The sequence below is a fragment of the Aethalodelphis obliquidens genome, unplaced genomic scaffold, assembly GCF_003676395.1.
Source record: "Aethalodelphis obliquidens isolate GAN/ISIS:26980383/991018 unplaced genomic scaffold, ASM367639v1 scaffold2, whole genome shotgun sequence".
NCBI lineage: Eukaryota > Metazoa > Chordata > Mammalia > Artiodactyla > Delphinidae > Aethalodelphis > Aethalodelphis obliquidens.
Genome location: NW_020837946.1, coordinates 12,184,531 through 12,207,826, shown reverse-complemented (window position 1 = coordinate 12,207,826; position 23,296 = coordinate 12,184,531). Strand labels below are relative to the sequence as shown.

The 23,296-nt window shown below is 35.9% G+C and overlaps 1 long non-coding RNA gene across 2 annotated transcripts in view; it reads right to left on the bottom strand.

Annotated features, from left to right (window-relative positions):
• Positions 1-2,283: 2,283 nt before the first annotated feature.
• LOC113627335 (uncharacterized) overlaps positions 2,284-23,296 on the bottom strand; it is a 174,531-nt gene continuing 153,518 nt past the window's right edge. Inside the window, exons 6-8 of one of the 2 annotated variants that reach the window (XR_003435524.1) lie at positions 17,295-17,471; positions 13,418-13,534; positions 2,284-3,392 (exon numbers count right to left, since the gene is read on the bottom strand). This is a non-coding gene — a long non-coding RNA (uncharacterized LOC113627335). Of the gene's footprint in view, positions 3,393-12,062; positions 12,786-13,417; positions 13,535-17,294; positions 17,472-23,296 lie in introns of those variants that run through there. The other variant, XR_003435525.1, reaches the window with a different exon arrangement.

The window sequence follows — 23,296 nt, the reverse complement described above, 5'->3', positions numbered from 1 at the left end:
GACTTTTAAAAACATTTGAAAGAGGAGATAGATCACACTTGGAGGCTAAAGGGAAACACCCAGTGGAGCCGGCAATCATGTTGATGCATAAAGTAAGGGATAATTTCAGAGGCCAGATCACAATGAAAAGAGGGATGGACCTGAATCCCAGGTAGAAGTAATGAGTCTTCCATGGGGAAGAGAGCAAAATAATTAAATCTGTAGGTAAATGTTGTAGGACTCGAAGTAAAAGTGGGAGGCAGAAAAAGCTTCCTGAGACTAAGGATGAGTAGAACGTTGACACAGATGAGAATGGAGCATTCCAGGGAGAGTGATTAATGCCAGGCAAAACATAGGTGCAGGAAGCATCACATGGAACATGATAATTAGAAGTGGTTTAGTGTGGTTGCTGGTTATGTGCAAGATAGATGGTGCAAGAGATAACACAGGAAAGGAAGGTGGGGATCAAATTATAATGGAGATATTGAGAAACATGTACTTCAGTCTCTTGTAGGTCAAAGGGAATTGTTGAAGAGGTTTAGGCAAGGGGGTGATGTGGGAAGTTATATGCTGAGGATAGATGACTCTGGCAGCCATGGGGAGAAGGGATTGTATAGGTCCAGGGGAGACACATACCCAACTTCAAATCTGCATAGTAGTCTAACATGAAGTAGTACAGGATGGAGAGGACACAGCAGAGTCGATACGTATTTGAAGAAAAAACATTCTACAATACTTTGGGTTTTCAGAAAAATGAGGAATCAAAGAAAATAAGTTTTTATTTTGCATGGTTGATCAGAATTTGATTTCACATACTAAAGGAATAAGGGAATAAAGCAGATCTTAGAAAGGAAAGTGAGTTCAGTTTTGAGAATGTTGGATTGAAGGGTTTTGTCTGACTTTTGGGTGGGGGTGGGATTGAATGAGATCAGCTATTGGTTGGAGTAATTCAGACTGGGAATCAAATGGGATCTGATGGATCTTTAACCTCTCTCTTGTTATGCTCTCTGTGACTAATCACAACAGGGATGTAGGAATTGAATTGGTGAACTTGAACCCAGAGGCTTCAGGAACTCCACAGAAACAGAGGGTTAGGCAGTGCCTTGGGAAGGTAGCTAGTAGAAAAGAAGGTCTCAATTTCATAATATGCTGCCAAAGTAGCCTAATACTAAAATCTACCTGTCATGATATGATCCAGGCAAAGCAGGATGTTCTGTCCCTTGCATTTCCACATGGCCTCCTTATGCTACTTTGTGACTGTCATATTAATCTGGTTGCAACTGCACACACATTTTGGGAATGGATGACTACTGTCATGAATTGGCTTTTATGCCGTATTTCTCTCCCCACACCACCCCCCTGCCTTGACCCCTGCAGATTGAATTTCTTCCAAGTCAATGAGAACCCTACAGTGGATCTTCAGACAGAGGATATGATTTACTTGGAGCATAGGTATTGCACAGGAAAGTAAGCTCTTTTCCATTTTAAACACAGGTATTATTTTGCTCTAGAAAAACTCAAGGCAATTTATTATGTGGTTTTTTTTTTTTTTCTTCTAAGCACCCATCTCTCTATACCTCAAGTAGCATTTCCAGTGGGAATTTCAGAGATCCTAACTTGCAGCCAAAGAGTGGTTTTTCATTAGAAGGATAGGAATCCTTGAAAGGTTATGGGTTGTGGAGGACTAAAGAACAAGAAAGGATCACATGGCTGAAGTAAGACTTTCCCAGGAAAATGTTCCAGGTCACTAAACAGAATGGAATTCACTCCTGGTTTAAACTCTTTGCCTCCAGGTTTTATTATCTTTGTAATTAAAATAATAATAAAAAAGGAATTCTCAATGAAGATATTGTCAGAATTTGTTAGCAAGTTGATGAAGCCAAGTTCATCTATGCTTCTACCTGCTTTAATGTAAAATTTAACTTATGTATTCAAAGAATATCGTTATTTTATATTAAGTATGAAATTTTACAAACTTAAAGCACAATAACTGTAATTCTGGCAAGGGCTAAACTTGATCATTGCCAAATACTTTCCACTCTAACCTCATTTCTTTTTGGTTGAAATTAGTACAAATGCTTTCCCTCTAAGGGGCAGGGGTTTCTCTGCTCAGAGGTGAGGGGACTTTCTAAAAAGATAATTTGAAGTCTAAGCCACTTTTCAGTCATAAGCACAAAAAACAATAACCCTATTTAACCTTGAGACCATTGAAATTCTTGAACTTTAAACACAAAGATTCATGGAATGAGAATTAATTTATTTTTCAGGTAAAATTTTTAAAGTTTTAAGAATGGCTTAAAATTATATTGGAATATTAGACATAGTCATGATAATTGAGTAATTTTAAACAGTTAATAGTGATTGACATATACACATATTTAGAAAAACTCTGTGTGAAACAGATATTTTAGTAGATCAAAATTTTGATACAGTTAAGAATAAAAATACTAAATTGGACTAGTACCCTTCATTAAATTATTTTATACATGTACAAAGCTTTATAAGACAAATCACTTTACAAACCTTATCCTGAAATCGGAAGTCTCCTACTGCACTTCTAGTCTGCATATTGCTCCCCAGAAATAACTACTGACAATTCCTTTAACAGTTTACTATTTCATCCACCTCCTTATTTCTAAATAATAAGCTTTTCCTGTTAGCTCTTGATTTATACTTCTTAGACATCATCTAATAGCTTTCTATCGGAAAACAAGAAGCATTCTTACATCCCCATGCCCTGCATCCTTTTCTTTACATCCTCCAATGCAATTATATCATACTTTTATTTTGATGGTTTTAAGCATGATTGACTTTGTTTTTCCTGCAGCTAACAACTGCATCTTTTTTATTAGCTTTTATGATTTTCTGTCATTACTATTAATGCTTTCCAAGCTCTCCATGTGCATTAAAAGACTCTCGAATACTCTTTGTCACATGGTCAAGCACTTCAGGGAGCCAGCAATGCAACTGTTTTACTTTTTTTCCTTTCAGCTTCTTCCTTGAGTCCTCTGTTCCTGTCCAATCTGGAAGTTGTGCTCTATGCCTGCTTCTCAGTTGCTGTCCTGTGACTTCGTTTATTCTGGATCTTCATATGTTTGGTGTCTTCCCCTTTCATGCTTTTCTTCCCTGTTTTGGTAGCATACATCCTCTGCTCAGTGGGGTCCACACACGCCTTCTGATCCAAAGATTTTCATCCATAGTTTATGATAAGAACAAAACTCACTAGTAAGCATTTGAAAGCTTTTATAATAATTTGAAATTGCTACTCCATTCACACCTTTACTCCAGCTGTAGACCTGTTCAGATATCCTTGAACAAAATGGCAAGGCACCTAAGAGACAGGTGCAGTAAGACCACGTCACATGGGGTGGTATTTTAAGTTAGCCAATGTTAATCGAGAAGTGTATACAAATCTGAAAAAAAAAGGTATTAATGTTAAGTTGTTACTTTACAATAATTTTAATTTAAGTAAGCCTTTTCTAAATATACAGCTTATCTTTTGTTTTTGCGGTACGCGGGCCTCTCACTGTTGTGGCCTCTCCCGTTGCGGAGCACAGGCTCCGGACACGCATGCTCAGCAGCCATGGCTCACGGGCCCCGCCGCTCCGAGGCATGTGGGATCTTCCCGGACCGGGGCACGAACCTGTGTCCCCTGCATCGGCAGGCAGACTCTCAACCACTGAGCCACCAGGGAAGCCCTACAGCTTATCTTTTTTTTTTTTTTTTTAACATCTTTATTGGAGTATAATTGCTTTACAATGGTGTGTTAGTTTCTGCTTTACAACAAAATGAATCAGTTATATATATACATATGTTCCCATATCTCTTCCCTCTTGCGTCTTCCTCCCTCCCACCCTCTGTATCCCACCCCTCCAAGCTTATCTTTTAAATAAGGGTGGAAAACTTTGTATTATTTCAGTGGTAAAATACTGAAGGTGAAATAAGCTTCGTTAGATTTCTTGTTGAGAAGAGCCATGACTTTTCTGAACATGACAGCAGAAGTTATCTAAGAGAAGAGAGGGAAGGAATTCCAAAGAAATGAAGACCAGAAGAGTTCATGCTAGCTTGCTCACAAGTATGTGTTGAGTTTGTTCTTTTTAAGTAATAACTGATGGTGTGTGCAAAATCACACTGTGCTAGGTGCACAGATGTACCGGCTAATGAAGTAATAAAGTTCTCAATGATTAAGCATCGTTTCCATAAAAGGTATAAAGAAATATACTTAAAATTAAATGTTGTGTGAGGAAGGTAGAGGACCACTTGACAATTGCACCACAGGGCAACATATTCAGGAACCGGGACATCCATAGCATAAAAGCTCAACACAGAACAAATCAAGTTAGCAAGCAGTTTTTACTGCAAGTTGACACGTTGATATAATGCTAAGGCAGGAATTATTTTAGAGTATGTGAAATTTAGCTATGCTTGTGCTATAAGGGAAGGTTTTTATTGCAAAAAAAGAAAAATGCAACTAAGTCTGGACTCTAGAATACAAACTATAAAATATCTCATTGTGTATTAATGTGTCTATCAGTGACCCAGCATTCTTCATCAAGAAATTCTTACTGTCAGGGCTTCCCTGGTGGCACAGTGGTTAAGAATACGCCTGCCAATGCAGGGAACACGGGTTTGAGCCCTGGTCTGGGAAGATCCCACATGCTGCGGAGCAACTAAGCCCATGCGCCACAACTACTGAGCCTGTGCTCTAGAGCCCGCCAGCCACAACTACTGAACCCGTGTGCCACAACTACTGAAGCCTGCACACCGAGAGCCTGTGCTCCGCAACAAGAGGAGCCACTGCAATGAGAAGCCCATGCGCTGCTAAGAAGAGTAGCCCCTACTCGCTGCAACTAGAGAAAGCCCGCACACAGCAATGAAGACCCGACACAGCCAAAAATTAATTAATTTAAAAAAAAAAAGAAATTCTTACTGTCAAACAAATGTCAGCTAGATTATATGGTATGAATTATGTAAAGACTAATGCACAATATTAAATTTTAGCCTCTTGAGCTAATTATAGAGATAATAATGAGACTGATTATAAGCAGTTTCTTTGCATGGCGAAATACAGTGGTTTCAAGGGAAAAACTTCTGTTTAGACTAATTGAACACTTGGTTTTATTGCAAAATAAGAAAATAGGTGAGGCTCCAAAATTTGAAGATATAAACTGGACAGTCAGACTTGCTTATTTATTTGATCTCATTAGTATTTTTAATTACCTTAATACTCTGATGTGAGGGAGGAATGTAACATGCTTTATAATGGCAGATCAGCTTAGAGAATTTTTGTAGGTTGTTAAAATATATTTTATATATTTGGAAAAAGTTATCACTGAATACCTTTGTTCATAAATTTGATAAAACATTTTTACCATATATATATATATATATATATATATATATATTCAAATAATAGTCTATTCAAGGAGGCAGAATCCTTTCTTTCACTGAAAGATAATTTAAACTTACTTAAAACGTTACAGGACAGATTGTTGGAACTAGCAACTGGTAAAAAATTTAAGATGAATGTTGAAAATATAGCATAATGTGCTTCATTTTAAATAAATGATGCAACTGAATATCCTTAGCATGCCAGAATTGCTTTGAAATCTCTTCTTCCTTTCTCTCACACATTTTGGGAGACTAGTTTTACTCCAACAAATGCAACTAAAGCAAAAGATAGAAATATTTTAGCTATAAATTATACCCGGTGATACTGTTGTCATGAATCCAACCTACAATGGATAAATTAACAAGCACAAAGTAAGCATATGTGTGATATTAAAAATGTTAAAAATTGATAAAAACTTGGTTTGTTAAACTATGTATATATGTGTGTCTAAAAGAGGGAATCACTATCTCACTAATAACATTTTTTAAGGCACAAATGTGGAATAACTAAAATTTTCTAGTGTAATAAAAACAATCAATTTAATGTCATTTTTAATGATAAACATGTACAGATTTTATATTTCTTTTTTTCCCTTATGTTAGATTGGCTCAGATCACATTTATTGAAATGCAATTTAATGTTTGCTGGATCAAATAGAATTTGGACTTTTTAATTGTTTCTAGTAATACATCTTTAATTGTACTGCACAAAGGAATGTTGTATGTGAAGCACTGCTGTAATAATTTTGGAGGAAAGGATGAAGGGTGATAGCTATATTGGTAGGATAGAGGAATGGCAGGGGAGAAGTCCATGGGATTGAATGAATTTTTGGAGACGTTGCTTGCCTGAAAATAGCTCTGTTCTACCTTCATACCTTCTTGATAGTTTGTCTAGGTATAGAATTCAAGGAGGAAATGATTCTTCTTCAGGATTTTTAAGTGATTGCTTTATTTATTCATTCAGTCTTCTTACTTCCAGTGCTGGTCTTAAGGAATCTAAAGACCCTGATTCTGAGCTTATATATGCCCCTGATTCATTTGTTCTTTCTTCCTCCCTCCCTCCCTCCTTCCATTCCTCTCTCTCTTTCTTTCCTTCCTCCTTTCCTTCCTTCCTTTTTTCCATCCTTCCTTCTTTCCTTCCTTCCTTTCTCTTTCTTTCTTTCTTTCTTTTCTTTCTTTCTTTCTTTTCTTTCTTTCTTTTTCTCTCTCTTTCTCTCTCTCTCTCCCTCGCTCCCTCTCTCTCTCTCTCTCTCTCTCTCTCTCTCTCTCTCTCACTCTCTCTTTCTTTCCTTCTTTCTAAATTTTTAGAATCTTCCCTGTCACTGGCATTCTGAAATTTCACAATGTTATGAATTGGTGTGGTGGTGTGGGCTCCATTTCACTCACTGTGCAAGTCAGTTGGTGAATCTTTTCAATCTGGCAATACATGTTCTTTATGGTTTTTATTTCCCTGTTTGGATCTTTTACATTGTGAACTCTCACCATATACATGATGTTCTTCAGCTATTCGATTATTTAAGAGTTAGAGACTTTAAAAAAGATGATTAGGTAGTTTTTAAAAACTCTCAGCACACTAGCAACACAGTGGAACTTCCTAAATCTGATAAAGGATATCTATTAGAAACCTAAGAAAATACGATACTCATTAATCAAATATTGGAAACATCCCCCTTGATACTGAGATTGAAGCAAGGACACCCATTGTCACTACTTCTATTCAAAATGAACTACCTGTTCTAGGCAGTGCAGAAAGGCAAGAATTAGAAACAAAAGTAATAAGAATTAGAAAAGAAGAAATTAAAACTATGATTATTAATATAGGACATAAACGTGTACATAAAAAATCCAAATAATCTCCAAACCAATTGCTAGAATTAAGAAGTAAATTTACCAAGGTATTGGATGCAAGGTCAATATAAAAAACAAACAATCAAACAAACAAAACTCCTCAATCTATATCTATATACCAGCAGCAAAAAAAAAAAAGTGAAATTTAAAATAAAAATCATATTTACCAAAGCATTTTAAAAAATAGCACATAGGAAGAAATCTAAGGAAAAATATGTAAAATTTCACTGGAAACTATAAAACATTATTGTGAGTAATTAAAGAAGACATATAAATGGAGTGAAATCCCATATTTGGGGGCTGGTAAACTGAATACTGTGAAGATATTCTAAGGCACTCTGAAAAAAGAACAAATCTAGTAGACTAACAATACTAGGTGTCAAGGATTATTTTAAAGGTATAGTAATTAAAGCAATGTGGCATCAATACAGGTATTGACAAATTAATGGAACAAAACAGAATCCCAAGACAGACTTGTAGACATATGTCACCTGACTTATTACAAAGGCAGCACTGCAGAACAGTGGGATGGGGGGTTAGCACTGATTAAAAATGGTGATGGGTTAATTGAATATTCCTATTGAGAAAAAAATAAATAAATCTTTGCCCTGTACCTCATACCATAAACAAAAATGGAATTATAAACTTTCGGTGAAAACACAATAGGAGCATAAATTGGAAGTCCTAAAATTAACTTAATTTTACATATAGTTGACAGCATGAAAAGCACTTTTGCCTATAATTATTTTATTTGTTTTAATGAAAACCCTGTAAAGCATATATGGTAGATATTATTATCTACATTCCACCAATGAGAAAAACTAAATTTTAAAGAAATTCAGTTGTTTGCTGACAATTACACGGTCATTAAACGAATAAAGAAGGGTGTCATCCAGTCCAATGCCAATAAGATAAGAGAAAATAGAAAGTCAGCAAGTTCAAGTAATTTACCTAAGTTTATACCCTGTGTTTCAATTTCCTCCTTTGCAATAGGTTAGCAAGGTATTACAAAATATATATATAAATAAATAAATAATGTGATCAGTGTGAAAATGGTAGGCACTCAATAAATATCAACCTCTCCTCTTGACCCATCCTGAAGTCCACCGGCCAGTCAGGAATGTAGACCCGACCGGAATGAATGTCTCTAGTGCAGTGCAGCATTCTCTGCTGCCTCTGATAAATGATACTGATAGGGCTCAACGAACTAGTGGAATTGGCCACCTGTGCAATGTGAAACTTGTCACTTATCAAACAGCAAAACGGAAAATTGCTAGAAGGTGACAGGGTATTTTATAGAACAAAATGTTCCAATTTTCAACCCATTTCACAAAGTGTTTTCTTTGTGTGTCTTCATTTTATTTTTGGCGAGTGTGATTTTTTTTTTTTTTCCTGCGTCCTCTGTCATTCTTGCTCTGGCTTAGAATCCAGAGCTGCTCAGCTTCCTCTCCTGACCTCCTAGTGACAGCGTCATCATTGTTCCTGAGACTGTGATTAGGACTCGTGATGGTTGCATGACAAACCTTCCCAGGGGAGGGACACTCACTTGTTCCAGAGCATTTGTTTTACTTCAGTGAACACGACCAAGAATGACTTCAGAACAGAGCTGACTATTACCTGGAAGTGTTGGGTTTTTTAAACAGGAAAAAAAGAAAGAAAGCTTTTTCCCTTAAATAATCAAGTTAATAATTTAAACCCAACACATGAAAATCTTCTGTATACAGATAAACCAAAGGCATTTACTGGAAATGTAGAAATCATAAAATTTCATTTTTCTTTTTTTAATTAAAGTATAGTTGATTTACAATGCTGTGTTAGTTTCAGGTGTACAACAAAGTGAGATATATATATATATATATTCTTTTTCAGATTCTTTTCCCTGATAGGTTATTACAAAATATTGAGTATGGTTCCCTGTGCTATACAGTAAGCCCTTGTTGGTTATCTATATAAAATCACAAAATTTAAAGACTGGGAATAATTTTAAGAAATCTCTAGTTTAAGGTTGCAAACTCAAATGCCTATAGGAGCCAAACAAGTCACATGAGTGAAGCCAGCTATGTGACAATCACAGTCTCCTAGAGCTGGTGAGGATGCCTGCTAGTGGCCTACATTATACCCAGTGTAGCCTTATTCCTTATTAGCAGAAATCCTATTTTGTTCAGAATGGCTCTTTGCCCAGTTAAAATACTCACCTTGGTAGAATCCCTTGCAGCCCGTGGTGGTCAGATGACACAGTTATAGCAATGAGATACAAGTGGAAGTCTACAGGGTAAAACCACTCGGAAAACTGTTGTTTTTCCGAACAGGAAGGACAGCCCCAGCAGGCACAAGACTTTTATCATTTGCTTTCTGTCTAGAACATGGTCATTTGTCTTGCTTTCTGTCTAGAACATGGTCATAATGCCTGGACAGAGAGTAGCCATCTTGTGGCCATGGAAACAAAAGCCATGCACTAAAGGTGGTGATGCAGGAACCAACTCAGTCAACGAAGATGTTTTGAGTATTTACCCTGTGGCAAGCATGGAGGAGCAACAGGGCTTTATTCTCATGGGCTTTAAATTCTAAAGGGGAATGAGATACAGACAGGAAGGATGCCGGCTACTAGTAAGTTCTATGAAGAACAAAGTGAGAACAAGGTAAGAGGGTAGAAATCGGTGCAAGTCTGATATTAATTTAGATAGGAGAGTGGGAAAAAGTCTCTCTGATACAGCAACATTTGAATTATAGTCTTTTATAAGAGGTAACTGGAAGGAAACAGGGCCGTGTTACTGTTAGCTCTGAGGAAAAAAGGGGTCGTTGGTTCGCTATGTTTGAGAAACCTTGAAAAAAATATTCTCTTCTTGGTGAGTTATATTGTGCAGTAGCGCATTAAAGGTTCTAGGTAGTCCTGAGGTAAATAAACGTATTTAACTTCGCCTAATCCAGAAATCCCCAGATTCGTTTGACTTGGAACATTTTGCTGGAGTTTGTCCTATCAATCACCTCTGGGAAAGTTCCAAGTCATAGTCTTGGGAAATGCTGGCTGTAATTGCCTTAGGATGGAAACAATTAACTATTGCTGAAGCCATGAGAGAATTAACTGAAACTGACCCCATTTGTTTTTTAAGTTCTCATAAATAAACATTTTTATTCAAATAAAGTTAAGAGCCCCAGATCATGGTGTTCTGTTATTTAGCAAGCAAAAATAAGCAAACAAAGAAGAAAAACTTATAAACAAGGGGCTAGTGATACTGCAGTAAAAGTAAGAATTGTAGGGAATTTACCATGGTAATAAAAAAAAAAAAAGAAAAAAATTACAAAAATCTAACTTTTCAGGGAGAAAAGTGCTCTTCCATATTTGTCACCAAATACCCTATTTCCTTTTCGCACATTGCATTTCTCTTTTGCCCCATGTTTCAGTTTCAAGGTATTTATTTTGCCTCTTTTTTTTACTGTGCTGTGTGGTTCATGACGGCAGAGACTGAATCTTGTTCAACTTTCACTTCTAAAAGTGTATTATAGGACATGGCTCATGTTAGGTGCTATGTTAATAGACAAAGTCATTCAGAATGAATATTACATTATTGTGCTCAGTCACTTCACATTTGTGCTCATTGTTTAAAGTCAGTCCAGGAGATAGATTCATTGAAAATATTGCCTCTTCTTACCTTATTTCTCAATATCATTTCCTTCCCCTGCCATCAGAGCAGGTTCAAAGTTCCTACACAATCTGAGTACACTACATCCATTAGGTCAAAAATATTTTAACATGCTAACAGTCGTTTGAGCCGTACAACAAGATGGATAAACAAGTCGATTTCTTAGGAGGCCTTTGCCAGCCAATCCATCCAATGTTCAGCTCTGATTATATTTTAGAACTCAGGGAAGATTTAAAAAATAACAGTAACTGGATTGCTTCCCAAACCAGTTAATTCACTTTTGTTTTTCTTTTGGTGAATCATCTGTGGGTTTTTATTAAAACTCACCATGCAATTTACATATGTCACAAGTGTTGGGAACCACTTTGTACTGGTCAAAGTAACTGAAAGCTTAGGGACCATCTGAGTGCAAGTAGTGAAATGAAGGAGCATAGGGGTGGGATAACATTCAACATGGTATGCAAATGGACATACACCAGGTAGGAGGATGTGTTAGCCTGGCCTTGGTAAGTTCACATCAAACAATAGCACCATCTTTATTCAAGAGACCTTCCAGTACAAGTCAGCTGACACAGACTCTGGAAATGCTTTAATCCTTTTGCAAAGAAATTGCCCGAAGATCCTCATGAATCTAAAAACCAATGTGACATTCACATACCACACTAAAGACAAGATTTGAAAGAGGTGGGCATGGTAGTATATTACAATGCTGCTCTGAAAGTCATCTAAAACACTTTGTGTCCTACAGACAAGAAAAGGAATAATGAGCATCTGTACATGCCTTATTTCAATGTAAAAGTGGAGTGTTGGATTTTGCTGACTGTGTATCCACAAGCTTCTATTCAGAGTCCAGCTGCTACAATTAGTAGCTCAGCTGACAATCCTTGGCCAAACATGTATTTTCACCTACCCAATATCATCGTTGCCTTTTACCCCTTGCTTAACCACGGTTCACTAATACAGGCAAGAGAAGTTTCCTGTTAACTCAAAGAATGTTTTATACAAAATATTCCCCAAAGGCACACTCTTTGATTTCTACATACATCAGTCAATCTCTGAATGTCTACTGAAAATATAGAGTAGGACTTCATTAGCTTTAAATGATTCTATTTCGTATATGATATACTCAAATAGACTAAATTCTTCCAGGGTGGCCAGCATATCTTAAATAATACACTTCCATTGTTGAAAAGTCATGGCGGAATGCTGGCATAAGTGTAGAAAATCAATAACTACATCTTAATAATTTACCTGTCAAACATGCTTATTTCTTTTTAAATTTTATTTTGAAACAATTGAAATAACCCCAAACTTACAGAAAAGTTGTGAGTACTATAGGAAGATCTTGTCTTTTCTAAACCATCTGAAAGTAAATTTCACCCTAATCACCCCTAAACTCTTCACTGTCATATTCTACAAACAAGGACATTCTTTCTCATAGCCACACTACCACCCTCACACCTAGGTAGTTAGCACAGATATATCATTAGTACTATCTAACTTTCAGACCCCCGGTCAGGTTTTCCAATTAACATAATAATGACTTTCACAGCAAAACAGTAAAAACAAAACAACAGGAACAGCAACAAAAAACCTAGTTCAGAATGACACATTGCAGTTAGCTGACATATCTCTTCAATATCCTTCAATTTGGAATAATTTCTCCATTTTTCCTTGGCTTTCAGAACTTTGAATGTTTTAAAGATTACAAACCAGTTATTTTGTAGACTGTCCTTCAAATTTGGGCTTTTCTGATGTTTTCTTATGGTTAGATTTCTTATGTATTATGTATAACATTACAGCAATGATGCTGAGTTGTTCACATTATATCATATCAGTAATTTAGATTTGTCCCATTACTGATAATGTTTACTTTGATCACTTGAGTAAAGTGGTACCTTTTAAGCTTCACTTTGGTAAGAGAACCTGTTGAAAAGGACATAAACAAAAATTGGGACAGTCAAAATTTCACCAAGCAAACATGCTTATGTTCACATAAAGCACTTTAATTTAGGTAATACCTTAACTAAAAGTAATATCAATACTATTTTGCATATATCAAAATAGTAATGAAGGACACTGTTTAGTGTACATCCATTCATTATTGACACCTGAGATTTCCTCATGGAACAGTGGAGAGACCTAACTGCCAATGATGGTGAAGGTAATGATCATGGTAGTGATAAAGCAGACAGAGAAATTGGAATAGAATACTTGGGAATAGAAGTCCTCTAGGTCCACTCTCAATCTTTCTACCTTCAGGTTCACAACTTCAATTTGAAATGGTGGCTTTAGGAAACTTACAACCTGTCAAGTATGTGCTTTGGTCACAGTAGGTGTCAGATGTCTCTGATGGTAGCTTGCACAAGGCTTGGCAGTTAAGCATTAAGCTAAAAGTTCTCCTCTGAATTGTCTCTTCACACTTCTTTTTAGGTTGTAACAAATAATTTATGCCTCGTATGAAGGTAAATTACAATTTGCTTATGCATTTACATGAAATATTATTAATCAGCTCTACACTTGATTTATTTAGAAAGCCTTATTATGCTCCAATATACCATTCAAAATGCTGGCTGCTTGCTTTTCAAATACAGCAGGTATATGTCCTCCTGGGCCCCCTTGGAAGCTGCTTTCTCCCTCACAACCTCAGCAGTAAAATTCCGCCTGCTGTAGCACTAAAAGGGAAGAAAGGAAGATATTAACTCATGTGTGTATATTATTATGTATCCCATTATTGTTGATTAACATATTATATTATATTGAATACATAATATATGTCAAATATATTATGTATTAATATATATAAAAGTATATTGATCATATAATCATATTTCAAAAGGGAAGGAAAACAGACTAGTAAAGTTATATTCCCTCCTCGTATTTTACACTATAATAAATTCAAACGGATTAAAGATTTACATATGATAATGAAACCACCAGTTTACAAAGAGAAGTGTAAGTGAATAAAAGAATGTGGGGCTTCCCTGGTGGCGCAGTGGTTGAGAGTCCGCCTGCCAATGCAGGGGACACAGGTTCGTGCCCCGGTCCGGGAAGATCCCACATGCCGCGGAGCGGCTGGGCCCGTGAGCCATGGCCGCTGAGCCTGCGCATGCGGAGCCTGTGCTCCGCAACGGGAGAGGCCACAACAGTGAGAGGCCAGCGTACCGCAAAAAAAAAAAAAAAAAAAAGAATGGGGAAGGTCCTATCATGCATGACAGGCACAGGGGAAAGATCAATAAATCTGACTACATAAAAGTTAAAATTTCTCTATGATGAAATTCACTATAAATAAAGTCAAAGGACAGTATGGGAAAATCCTTGCCATGTGTTTGAAAAACAGAGGTCTAATAGTCTTAGTATGTAGATATATTTTAAAAAATCAATTTTTAAAATAAAGGAAACTTAGATTGGAAAAAATGGCTTAAAAATAGAAGCATATTATTCACACAGGAAAACACAAGTAGCCCACAAAGCAAAATTTCAAGCTCATTGGTAGTTAAATATAAAATACAAAGAACAAAATACTAATTTTAGCCCCTCAGGTGGTCAATGATGAAAAAAGAAAGATTATCCTAGGGTAGGTAAAGGTGTATAATTTCTATTTTGTCTCTAAACATGTTACTTATATATATTGCTTTTAAAATATTCAAAAATTATGAAACAATTAGTTGTGAAATGTATGGGTTTTTATGGGAAAAGGGGACTAAAAATCAACACTTTTGACATTAAAAAGTAGTGTTTGTTTGCATCTATATAACCTGTCTGATCATACCAAGAAAAATAGCTTGTTGGATACAATAGCAAGAACTGTACATCTTCCAATGAATACTGGTTGTGTATGTAGCCACAGGATAATGGAATTGAAGTGAATAATAATCATACCTAGGAAATGATATTTCTTTTCAATATGTACTCGGGGACTATCATAGCAGCACAAAGCTGGATTTTAATTTTCTTATTCCTTTACATTTATTCCCAGTGACAAAATCTTCTGATTACCATGGCTTTCTAATGCATTTTAAGATCCCCTTCAATACTCGACTCTTTTAGAGGTTTGCCTATAAGCAGATATTTACTCTTCCAGATCAACCTTAGAATCATTTTATCATATTCTAGAAAGAAGGAAGATTTTTATTAGGACTGAATTACATTTATATATTAATTCAAAGAAAATTGACATCTTTGGAAAACAACTCTCCGTATTTCAATTCTTATTTTATGCGCTTCAATAACTTTTTTATAATTTTATTCATGAACGTACCACATATGCCTTGGTTATTCTTAAGCATTTCATTTTTTGTTTCTACTATATTTAACTGGTTATAATCAAAAGGGGATTAAAAAGTTTTGTAAATTAAATTTTAAATGACTTCCTTGCTGAACTCAGTTCTAACACCCCTCCCTCCACCCAATTGGTTATCTTGTGGTCTGTATATATACAATCAAAAAATTAAATATTGACAGTTTTGCCTCCTTTCTTCTCATGATTACACCTCTTTTTTGTTGTTGTTGCTGTTGTTTCCGAATGGACGAACAGGCTCTTGAGAGAAAATGCTAAATGTAATGGTGATATTGGCATTCATGTCTTGTTTTTTATTTTAAATAAAATCCTTCTACTGTGCTGCAAATCACTGGTTGAATTTGACTATTCCTATCCTATTAAGAAAATATACATGACCATTTCAAAAGATGTTTTCCACGTGAAACATTCTAACAATGTCACAAATTTATCAAATGTCTTTAATAACTATCAAGTGAGTTGCCTGATTTTTTTTTCTTTTTAATCTATTAATAGGACAAATTATGTAAGTAGATAAACTGATTTCCTAATATTAAAACTTATTTTGCGGTACGCGGGCCTCTCACTGTTGTGCCCTCTCCCATTGTGGAGCACAGGCTCCGGACGCGCAGGCTCAGCTGTCATGGCTCACGGGCCCAGGCGCTCCGCGGCACATGGGATCTTCCCGGACCGGGCACGAACCTGTGTCCGCTGCATCGGCAGGCGGACTCTCAACCACTGCGCCACCAGGGAAGCCTTTTTTTGCATTCTTGAATGTACTTTACGTAGTCATGTTTTATGCTTTTTAATGTGACTGTATTAAAATTGCTATAGATGTTGATCATAGAATATATGTTCTTTGCATTGTTTCCTTTCTACAGCACTCTTTAAATGCTGCAGAGGGTGTTGTCCAGAATTCTTAAACGTTTTTTGATGACACTTGTAATGAAACTTACTGAGGCATTGAAAAATTTACCCTGGTAAGACACTAAATTGGCAGTAACATCTTGTTCTAGCAGCAAGTTCCTGTAAGTCTTGATTCATCCTTTTACTCTCTAACCATGCATTTTAGATGGACTCTCCATGGTACAAATTAATGACCTATCTAAGGTAATGAGAGATCTCCTAGACTGAGAGGTACTGTTCAACCGATACGTATATGTTTCTTCCTAATTATCTTGGTAGCTGCCAGCAATGAATTTAAAGGAGAACACATTAGTGCCAGTACTCAATACTGGCATATAAAAACATTTTTATAAACTACTCTGAATGATGAAGAAAAGAAAATTGGCAAACCACCAAGGCATTGTGTTCCAGAGCCAGGAATGTGATTCTGGAATATTTCCACTGTGGTTTTCACTTCAGAGTAATTTGGAAAACAGGCCATAAAACTCTGTGTGGGGATAGGTTATCCAAGGTAACTCCTCTGTCAAATGAGAAAAAATATTAACAATCTTAGACTCATAAGAGAGCATGTGTTACCAGTTATTAAAGCTAATAAGGCAAAAAGAAGGTTGTTTCACATTTATATGCATGTGTATTACATATAGGTGTGTATATTGTATATATATGTGTATATATTATATGTGTATAATAATGTGATATATTATTCAGTGGATACAAAGAGACTTTATTTACTTATTCTTAAAATACCCAACCATTAATATGCTAATAGTGTGGGTGAAGAATAAATAACAGCTCAGTCTCACCTAAAAAGCTTGTCTGAATAGAAGCATTAACTATGTATATTTTGAACTGCTGTGGAAAAGCCTTGCCTGCAAAGACAGAATCAACAGAGTTTAAATGAGAGATGAGGTTTTAAATAAAGAAATTCACAATTGTATCAATCCAGGACTGTCATTTGTCACCCTAGCTTCTTGGGACCCAACAGTTTGTTGTTAGATGTTCTTATTTATATAATTATGTGTCTTAGAGGCAATCTGAAAGCTGAGGTGAGGTTAAAATGTGGGTTGAAAACTATGAACTAGTTAGGTGAAAATAAGTGAGGACTTCTGCCAAAGCTGCTTGAAGCAAACTGGTAAAGCAGGGTGAGTTGTCTGTGTTCAGTGTTTCTCTCCTCCTTCAGTGCCCTCCTACCTCTTCATTGGCATCACTACTGAAACTTCAGGTAGTTAAATCCACTCCCAACCTATTACCTTATCAAAATCTTCTCCCAGATTCTTCATTTGGAAAGTAAGATGGGAGTCCGTCTTAATGAGGCTACATCCTAAACAAGCAAAACTGGGCCAGACAGCACTTTAAGGTGACATTAATCATGTCCACACTCTGCAGCAGCCATTGTACTACCTCTGCAAAGTAAATGCATCGTTTTCCTGCAATAAAAAAAAAAAAAATGTCCTTGCATTTCAATAGGACTTAAAACCATAAATTAGAAAGATGTAACTAACATGGAGAAAACACAGAGTTAACCTAGCATGTTGACCCGGTTCTGAGTAGGGATGGGTAGTGAGAGTTTGGGGAAGGGGACCATGAGCCAGATCCTTCTAGAATTTCAAATCTTATCACGTGTCGATGACTTTATGAACCTATTTTCAAGAGTTTGGATCTACAGGTTTGTTTATTTTCTTTTATTTTTACAAGTTTGATAAAGATGTAGGTCTCTCAAGAACAAAATGACAGTCATAACTCAAAATTGATAGGAATTTTCTCCATCTTGTGGGTAACACTGGCACCTGGCTAAAAATTCCAAATATCCCAGAAACAAGTGACTTATTCAGAGCTAGAATAAGAAGGCCAATACATTTTGTTGCTTTATTTCACAGGGAAAGAGAATCAAATATTTTACATTGGTTCTTTTCTTGTGTGTTTGCATGAAGGAACAATTATATTTTTCTACCATCTTGAAAATTTTATAACTTCTGGGAAAATTGAAAGACATAACACAAAAGGTGATGTCTTGAAATCATATAATCAAGATGTTCCAACTCAAAAAAAAAGCAATACTCAATCTTTTCTTCTCCCCATTAAAAGTAGAAAAAAATGTTCCTACAACTAGAAAGTATCAGAAACTATTAACAAATGTAAAATGTGGCATGAGGCAGGGAATAACTTTTAAAGAGTTAATGAACTCAAACTAGTTTGGGAGAAGAACAATTTTAAGAACACTTTAAGAGGCTTAAGCCACTTAAACAGGAACTGTGAGAATAGTGTGCAAAGGTTCCTTAAAATCGGTTTTAGAAAAATTTGATTTGCAGTCCAGTTGGACAATTGAGAGGAAGAATCAACTAAGCTAAACATGAAAATATTATAAAGTATAGAAAATCAAATTTGAATTCTGAATATTTCCAAATATCATTATTATCCAAATAATACATTATTCATAAATTTAGATTTGGGGTTGTAACACAAATAAATTTGTTGTTTTATTAAGGCTTATTCCTATAGCATTCATCTTAATTCCCAGTGTCTTTCAACTCCATTTTCTATTTTCATCTTTGTTCGATCAACCTGACATTTGTCTGGCTTATCACTCCAAACATATGTATACCGCAAATATCTCTTATTGGTTGAAGAATAATGAGAAGAGAGGAAATCTATCCAGTTTGGGATCTCTGACTAACACATCATTTTGAAGGGCATTCTTCATTCAGGAGCTTTTAGGGAAAAGCACAGTCCTCAGCACAATTCCAACTGGTTGATTTCTGTTGATGGAGTTCTTCAGAAATTAGATTTGGAAATTCCAGAAAACGGCCACACTACCTAGTGTTCCCCCAAGATCTTCATAAAAAGCACTTTCATTTTATAATAAGAGAGACCAAAAATAAACTTCCCTACATTCCTATTATTAAGTATTAATTACTACATTTTGGAGGGTATGATGTATGATTGCTATCACAGTAGTGAACTTGCAAGAAGAGAGTGTGAGAAGAAACAGGAGCTGTCCTAAATAATTGGGCAGAGGATATTTATGGTGGATATTCTAGCCTAAGACAAATGATAGTTTCTCAAAATGTTAAATATGTGCTCAAACCATGAGAATGTTGAGAAATTTTCTCCAAATGGAGATAGTGGGGCAGAATGGAGAGTAGAGCTGAATTTTCTTTTTCATTTTTCATCTCATTTCATTTTGGGTTACAATTGGGATTTCCCCTGTATCATGCACACTCAAGGGAAATTTCCTCCGACAGACTATAAGTTTTGGACGTGATATTCTTAGAATTAAGTAAGTGCTTAGTGCTAAGCGAGAAGCTGTGCTTCAATATGGAAGCACAGCTTAAAGGGTGCATCCCTTTAAGATAGAATTTATGATTCATCAAGAGACAGGGTCCACTTTCCTCTCCATTTTCTTCTTCACATTTTGAAATCAAACAAGGATTACAGTAAGACTTCTTTTCCCCTTAATGCAAACGTTGGCTGACAGTGTCAAAGAAAAGCAACTTCTATACTGTGCCAGCAAGCATAGTTGATCCTGTGTGTTTAGGAACCAGACAGACCAGGAGAAACCAACCTCCACACTTTATCAGCTGTGTGACTTTGGACAAATTACTCAACCTCTTAGTGACACAGCATTTCATCTGTAGAACGAGAAGAAGAAGAATACTTATCTCACAAGGCTATGGTGAACATTAATAAAACAACCTGTAGACTAGTGCTTGGCACTAAACTTGGCACACCCTAAGTGATCAATAAAGGTGAGTTACTGTTATTATTGCTATTATAATTATGGAATTTATGTGTGATTTTGATTATTAAAGTCAGAAGATGAGACATATTTTCCCAAATCCCAATTCTCTATTATTGTATGGCTTACCTTTTTCAAGGAACTGAGAATATTTCATAAAAACATTTCTTAGTCCTAAGCAGTTTTTATTTAATTGTGAAATATGAACTTGTTTTTTTTGCAGAGAAATATGATTAAAATTCACTTTATAAACACATTTTATTTTGTTCAGGGCTTAATAACTATCTTCCTAGTGTTATAAATCTCACCTTTAAATTTCCAATTTGCATAAAACAATCAAAAAGCGATTATCATAAAGAGCCAATCAACAATATGAACTAAAATTAATCATCTATCACTCAGTTATAAGTGGGTCATAGAAACTTAATCTAAAAGTCTTACATTTCTTTTTATCATTCTGCTATTTTATAGAGCAGTTACAACTAAATTTAGAGTGTCAGCTCTGTAAAATCATTCTCTTAACAAAGAATCTTTGTTGAAGATCTAAATCTTGCACAGGACACCAATAAACTTAGGCAGACATTTTAAAGTATTTTTTCTAATTATAAAATAATAAAGGAGCATAGTGATATCTTTCCCATGCTTCTTTTACAGCAACAGCTACTGTTCAGTCATTTTTAATATACCATCTCTGAATTGCTAGAATCTTTCCAAATCTTTTATCTTCAGGATTTTTGTTAAGAGCATTGACACCACTGAGATGTGTATCTCATTTTTTTTTTCTTGTCTGGGACATAGAAGGAACACACTACGTTCATTAAAGGGATAAATAAATGGATGGGTGAATGAATGCATGCATGAATGAATGAATGAATGAATTCTCTCTTCAAGTCTGTTAAGTCTCAAAATTGTTGACTTCTTGCCTCTTACCCTCAGTGGCTCCAGAGACCAAAAAATGTCCACGATTGAGAAGAAACAAATGGAGTTTTTTTTTAAATTTAATTATTTTTATAATCTACTGAGTTCAGCATTGCCAGCGCTCTTCAGAACATAGCCATTCTCTGTGACCACATTTGTCCAGACTGTTACATCACCTTCTGCTCTCCTAGGGCTGGGCTGTGTTACCTCCCTTTCCTTCCTCTTCCTGAAGGGGGCGCTATTCAGTTCATCCTTCTGTTTTACCATCTCATGATATCCTGTGTTCTCATTCTCAAATTATTCCATGTGGAATAACTCAAAAGCTCTATACATGCAACTCAGAAGGTCTATAGACGCAACTCAAAAGTCGCCTACCAGGGAGGTATGTGACTTCATTTTTCAGAAGAAAATAGATGTTAACACATCTATTAGCATAAAGTAAATGACTACGTATGGACGTGGAAGACAGATTACAATACAGTCAGCATTTTCTTTTATATGTCTCTCCAGCCTTTAAATATAGTTGTTCTATTTTCTTTACTGACATGTAGATCCCATCCCTCAGCTAGCTGTTATTGTCATCCATATCTTATTTTCTCATGTAGATAAAGGACGGGATCCTAAGGCTTATCTTCTTTTAATAATAATTGAAAGGATTGGGTCTTGGTACTTCACCCTTGGTGCTCTCTAGAGTTCTCCGACACAAAGGAAAAAATAGCCAAGGGGAAAGTGAATTCCTTTTTATTGATAATTACTGAGCATTCAGTACCTTTCCTCATGAGGGACTTCCCTGGAAAGCACGGCAGTATCAAGGGACTCAGGCTGAATTTCAAAGGGCTGTTTCCTTCATCCTATTTTTGAATCCAGAATAAGTGGCCTGTGGATAAGGCGGCTCTCAGTCCATTTATACAGCTAGTCACTATAAAGATGGCTGGGCTGGCCTGGGGACCAAGCCACGACCCTACTGCAGGGAGGAAAGAAAAGCAGGGGTGCCTACTGCTTGGATGCTGGAAAAAATAAGAGGCTTGTCTGGCATAAATCTTGAGACTTACCACATGGCAATTTTTCCCCCAAACCCGGGGTTTGGCCGATGAAAATTTGTCTATTGGCAAGATAGCCAGGTGGGATAGAAGTATGCTTTCCACCCAGCTCACAATTATTAAGTGCATAGGTGCCAAGCACTGTTCTAGTCAATTTACCTTCATTCTTTCATTTAATTTTCATAAGAACCCTAAGAGATAAATGCTACTCATGTAACTGCTATATTAAATAACTACTATAGTATTATCTTATAGTATTAAAAATATAATGCAGTTTTACAAATGCAGGAGTTAGGCTTTCGGGAGTTAAACAACTTGACGGAGGTCACGTAGCTAATAACGATCAGAACTGAACTCGCATCCAAGTCTGGCTGAGTGGTCTGCTGTTTCTACATATTATAATACATACCCTGTTTGGTAAATGGTTGTCAAGAGACTGTATTGCATGTGAATTTATTTTGAAAATTTCCACTGTGTCCATCCTGGCAAATCCACTACTTTATTTCATCACTCAACGAATACATTTATTAAGAGTCTCCTATTTGCCAATTACCACGTGGAGCCATGGAGAACCAAGATTGAGCAAGAGTTCGGTTCTCATGGAAGCATTCTGAAAAGAGGACAGAAAAATCAATCAAATCAAACAATAACGTCTAATAATAGTTTTCTCCATGTTGGGGAAACACAGGCGTCATCTGGAAGCTTCACAGAAGCCTCTGCATCAGTCCCCAGTGTTTGGAATCTATCATTCTTAAGGTTCATAAAATATTTTATTATTGAATAACCATGTTAGGTACTAGGATGATATAATCTCTTCCCTACAAAACAAAACTTAAGTGATGAAAGAGAAACATAGGGTGACAGCAATATAACAGATATATTAAAGAGCAAAGAAAAAACGAGTTATGCAGGCAAATAGAGCCCTTGGTTGCACGGGTAGGAAATGAAGGCTGTTCCTGACAGCTAACCTGGATTTCATGCATTCCCCAGAGAAACTGTGTTTAGTAGAAATGAGAATCAGGAGATCAACCTTCCATTCCTATGTCGGCCATCAGGAACTCCACAGAGTAATTTAATTTTCATGCACCCCCGTTTCTTTGAAAAATGAGAAAATTAAGTTGATCTTAAATAGGCCCCCAGACTGACATGCCATGATACTAATCAAGAAAGCTGATAAAGTTCCCATTGTCACTATTTCTTGATGCAATGTTTCAAGCTTTAACTACTTTTTTATATGATACACTTCCACTCTGCTTGGATTAGAAATATCCCTATTTAATTGTTTCTGATTTCTCAGTAAGTCAGGGTTTTTTTACCATTTTAGGTTGCTTTAACCTTCATTATTCCATACCCTGAAAAAAAAAATCTATCTTTCTTATCTTACATGTGACAATCACTCTGCCAAAGATCGATTAACTAATTAAAAGATAAATATTTTAATCTGCATGGAAATAAAAAACTCCCATTTTTCTAAACACATAGAAATTCATAGAAATTATATTAATATTAAAGCTATGAAAACCCTTTCATCCTACTTAGATCACAACTATATACACAC